The sequence below is a fragment of the Mchenga conophoros genome, linkage group LG22, assembly GCF_057382185.1.
Source record: "Mchenga conophoros isolate Kocher_MC1m ecotype Shallow Benthic linkage group LG22, M_conophoros_male_GT1.1, whole genome shotgun sequence".
NCBI lineage: Eukaryota > Metazoa > Chordata > Actinopteri > Cichliformes > Cichlidae > Mchenga > Mchenga conophoros.
Genome location: NC_140546.1, coordinates 249,001 through 254,306, shown reverse-complemented (window position 1 = coordinate 254,306; position 5,306 = coordinate 249,001). Strand labels below are relative to the sequence as shown.

At 36.8% G+C, this 5,306-nt stretch overlaps 1 pseudogene across 1 annotated transcript; it reads left to right on the top strand.

The window, feature by feature from the left end:
• Nucleotides 1-1,817: 1,817 nt before the first annotated feature.
• LOC146548419 (Ig kappa-b4 chain C region pseudogene) lies at nucleotides 1,818-5,306 on the top strand (annotated as a pseudogene). Its single transcript, XR_014890547.1, has 3 exons — nucleotides 1,818-1,827; nucleotides 3,931-4,056; nucleotides 4,748-5,306. The product of XR_014890547.1 is annotated as an Ig kappa-b4 chain C region pseudogene (transcript).

Here is a 5,306-nt window from a genome sequence, read left to right as displayed (position 1 = left end):
GTCAGAACTAGTCATGGTCTGCTCTTTGATGAACTCTAATGGGTTTTAGAGGCAGAGGATATTTAGCCTTTTAATGATTTGATTTAAATGTCAAGAAATAGAAGAAAACAAAATCCAATCCCACCTGGATTGTGACACTTTTACTGGTGGAGTGAATTAAATAATACTATTCACAATTAAACCTGGACATATTGGAAAAAAGCAATTAAAAAAAGAATGATTGGAATCTATGTGAAGGACTGATGGAGACTTCTTATCTTTACCTGTTTCCAAGTAATACAAACTTGATGATTTGATGCATGAGAGGGAAGTGAAACAAAGTGAGAGCGAGTGACTGTCAGAGCAGATAAAAAAAATTAAAAAACACCTGACAGAAACTTCTGGAGTCCCAGTGTGCTGCACAAAGACAGTTCATTGAATTCAATGCAAACCTGTGGATGAAGGTGGGCTCTGTGAGGTCATCCAAGGCCTCCTCACACTAGAGTGATTGAGGAGAGACCAGTGTTCCCAGTTGAAGTATTGTTTTACACTCCTGTTTTCAGTCTGCAGTTTCTAACAATGTCACGCTCCAGATTCATCCATAATGTCGATGTAGATGGCTGCTGTAAGACTTTGAAATAATAAATATCTTTCATATGTGCAAAACGTTTGACTTTGTGTACAATAGTAACAGTGGTTAAATTATTAGTTCTAAAGGAAAAATTCAGTCATCACAGGTCATTTTTTATGTTATAAGGACTGTTTACAAACTTCTCACGTCCACTTTTATTTTATATTCATTCAGATTATTTCCTCATGTTTCTCTCTGAATATTTGAATTTAAAAAAGTCCAAACAATAAAGATACTTTAGTCTTGGTATCAAAGAGCAGGGCATCGTCTTTATAAAGGGATTTAGAAAAAAAAAGGTTGCTGTTAATATTTAATAAATCAAGTGTAGTCGTGCATATTTCGTTTGAACTCATAATTTTAGTCATGTGTTTTGACATAAAATGTAAACTAGAAATATTTAATTAAAGGCCAGTGATGATTCATTTATGTCTTTAAAAATGCTTTATATTTGACTCTGTACTGAATTATTAAATATCGAATACACTGATGAAAACTTAAAAAAATGTAAAAAAATAATCCCTTTTTTCTCAAAACAGAGCAGGGAAGAGCTGGAAAGTTTTTTTTAAAAAGTATTTGATAAAAATGTTTGAAAGAGATAAAATTCGATTCACTCCACACTGGTTTAATATACCAAATGTAAAATATATGAAAAGCAAATATTCAAAATCTAAACTGAAATTATTTCAGTGTTATTTTTGGTAACTTATCTGTTCACATTGTAATATTTCCACATTTAAAATGTATATTTTATGGTGTATTGTGTAACTACAGCTGTTGATCAGTTCCTCTTCAGCTGTTTGAGGTTTTTGTACGGCGTTGTATCACTGTGTGAGTGGGAAGCTGTTATGCTGCTGACAGTAATAAACTCCTGCATCTTCAGTTTGAACTCCACTGATGATCAGAGTGAAGTCAGTCTGAACTGCTGTTGCCCGAAAACGATCTGGAACTCCAGACTGACGAGCTGTAGTATCAGCTATCAGGAGTTTAGGAGCTTTTCCAGATTTCTGAAGGTACCAGTTAATGTCATCACCTATAGATGTACTGGATTTACATCTGATAGAGACAGTCTGTCCTGGAACAACAGACTGAGCTTTAGGAGTCTGAGTCAGGACGATTTCTGCTGATGAACCTGAAAACATGAAAAGAGGAGAAGTTTAGAGAAAGATGATCAAACATTAGAGGATCATTTCTCTAACATGGAGAACAGATGGAAGAAGGTCAGTGCTGCTGGTTTCAGAGTTTCTCCATCATAGCAGAACATCATTGTGGTGAACCTGGCTGCATGCTGAAGCAAAGTTTTCACAGAGAGTCTCACCCTGAACAAGGAGCCCCAGGGTGGCCAGCAGTAGAGTCAGTGACATCATCATTGTGCTGCTGGTGTGTGAGTGGCTCTGAAAGGCCTGGACAGCCACTGATCAACACTGGCCTCTTAACAGCTGTGAGCAGAGAGGCAGGACACATATGCAAACACACAGAGTCAGTCATCTTTCCTCATCATGTGACACGTTCGTCCTTTAGTTAGTGCAGTGCTTTTTTGTTTTACTTTGTATTTTTATTTATTCAACTTGCATTTATTAATTAAAGATATTTCAGCACACAGGAACACGTATATTTACTTAAGTATCCAAATCTCCACAATGTTTTATCAATTTGCGTTTAAAAGCTTAAACTTGACCAATTTTTCTTTTCCAATTTCTTCCATCATTTACTTTCAGAGAGTGTGTGATGACTCATGCTGTGGTAGCCATGAATATAAATAATTATATATTATTATACATATACATAAATGCATTAATTGTTACCTTTCTTGAAAATGTATCAGCCCTGATACTACAACCCCACACACCACTGCCAATCCATAACCTAGTAAAGACGTAGTGTCGATCTGCAGGACCAGCACCCCAATACAGCAAGTCTGGATCAGCTCTCTGTTTAAAAAGTTCTCATCTCTGATCCTATCCTGACGTTTAACAAAACTAAATAGAAAAAGGTTATTTTGTCTGTTTTGCTCTTTTAAAGAAGACTCTTTCTTTAGTTAATCGATTTTGTGAGCCAAAGATTTCCCAGCTGTTGAATATTAAAAAGCTTTCTCATGCTGTCAGTGTCATATCAATGAATATAAAAAAGCCAAGATTTTACTGAAGAATGCAGAGGAAGATGTAGATCCTTTTCATAAATGGAGACTTAAACGACATCTATTATATTTGTTCTGAGTGATCACTAGTGTCATTAAACTTTTCAATCTTGAGTTGAGTGAGCTTTTCCAGGATGACAGGAGGAACTATGTGTCACGGCTGAGCAGCCGGTGTGTTTGTGGAGTGGACCCAAGTGCAACCACAGAAGAAGAGAGAAGTTTAAACAAAAGGCGAGCCCTTTATTTGGCTGGAAAAACCCCACAGGAATAACGTCTAAATGTCAAGGAGATTTTGGGCCGATGTGTTAGACAGAGCTCTCGTCTGCATGATTTGGGAGAAAGGGCCTCATCCCTCCAGTACAGTTCAAATTCTTTGAGAATCAGTGCCAAGGAGCACTGAAGATGTTCCTTTCAGTGCCAACTAGACACTAGAATATTTTTAAATGTATATATATTTCAGTTTATTGGAGGCAAATATGTCTTTATGTATTTTTCAGTATTTATGGATTTATCACAATTAACCTACACTGTATATCACGTGAAAAAAAAAAAGATATTTGAGGGAATCAAAAAGGTCTCAGTTTATACTGACACATATTAAATCAAGTTTTAGATTCCATTTTAAATTGATGATTTCATTACTGATTGATTTGATATCATCAGAGGAAGAAGTCCCATTTTCAAAACTCATATATTCAAAATAAAAATATATCTTCTTTAAATATGTAGCACTGCAATAATTTCATTTTTTTTAGATCAGTTGGTAAAACTGAAAAGGAAGGAGTGAATGATTTTGTTGAGTTTGTTTGTTTCAGAGTCAGAGAGCCGTGTCTCTCTACAGTCAGAGGTTTTTGTACGGCGCCTCAATGAGTTTGTATCACTGTGGTGGACTTTTGGTGGAGGAACCAGACTGGAATTTGGAAGTAAGTCAGACTTAGAGCTTTTTTAAATATTTTTTTTTTTCATTCCTTTCATTTCCTTTAATATTCAGCATACTAGGAAACAATTTATATTAACGAATCATTACTTTATAATTTCATAATATTTTCTGGCCTATGAACAAAGTTTGCTTTTAAAACGCATATTCAAAAACTCATAACATTTTCTAATGAAAGCCTAGGATGTTTCATAGTATTAATTATTATTTGTAGTTCTGATGATAAAGTTGTATTTTGAGGGCTTGTAGGTTTAGTTCAGTCTGACAGAGTCAGAGAGCCGTGCCTCTCTACAGTCAGAGGTTTTGTACGGCGCCTCAATGAGTTTGTATCACTGTGGTGGACTTTTGGTGGAGGAACCAGACTGGATGTTGGAAGTAAGTTAATTAAACTGTGTTTATTATTAAATGTTTTATCATTTTCTTTTATAACTACTTGTTAGACTGCTTAGATGAGAGAAAAGTATTTTTTTTAATTAAAACAATTTAGTGTTTGATGTTTGTCCTTTTTACTGGACTAATTCAGATGAGCTCTGCAAGTTTCTCTTGTTTAATCTACATTTCTGTCACAGTAAAATATATGTAGACAAGAGTAAACTTCATCATCTTATGATTAGTTTGTAAATTTCATCCACACCAGCTGCTGTTTGGATGAGTTAAAGTTTGCTTTCTGATGTTTTTATCGTGTCAGATGTTTCAGATTTAGTTTGAAATCATGTGAGCTGTTCAATAACATTTCAAATCTACATGAATGAGTAGCTGCTCTGTGCTTGTGTCCACTAATGTCTTCAGTCGTCCATGATTTAGACTTCTAATCATTTTAAAGCCAAACTTCTGCTGTAAATGTTTCCACATCTGCTTCTTTATTTCCAGTGTAGTTTGAACATATTTCAGCTCAAACTGTGTGATGATTCTCTCTGTGCTGATATGCATGAGAGGTTTCTGAAAGGGAAGTGAAACAATGTGTGAGTGAATGACTGGTGGAGCAGAAAAAACACCTGACAGAAACTTCTTAACAGAGAAAATCAAATTGTGGTTCCTGTCCTCTAAGCTGATTGGTGTTTCCTAGGTGATACCCGCCCCGCCCTGAAGGTGCTGGGTCCCTCCAACAAGGAGCTGGAGCAGGGGAAGGCCACGCTCATGTGTGTGGCCAACAAGGGCTTCCCCTCAGACTGGAGTCTGTCCTGGAAGACGAGCGACAGCAGTGGCAGCAGCAGCATCAGAGGGGAGGAGAGCAGAGCAGGACTCCTGGAGTGCTGCAGAATGACGGCCTCTACAGCTGGAGCAGCACCCCTGACGCTCACTGCAGACCAGTGGGGGAAGGTGGGCTCTGTGACCTGTGAGGCCACCCAGGGCTCCCAGTCTCTGGTCTCAGAGATACTGAGGAGAGACCAGTGTTCCCAGTCCTGATGTCAATCACTGAGTCTTTGATGTTGATTTTCTTCTGTCTCTTTGTTTCTTTGTGTTTGCAGATTTAAAAAATAAACTCATTAAATAGTCATATTTCCATCTCATAATGACAACAATCATAGCAACAATCTCCTCTAGTTTCATCCTTTTGTGTCTGTTGTAAAGCTGATATTTCAAACTCTTAAAAGAATAAAAACGTACCGAGAAAACATGTTCTT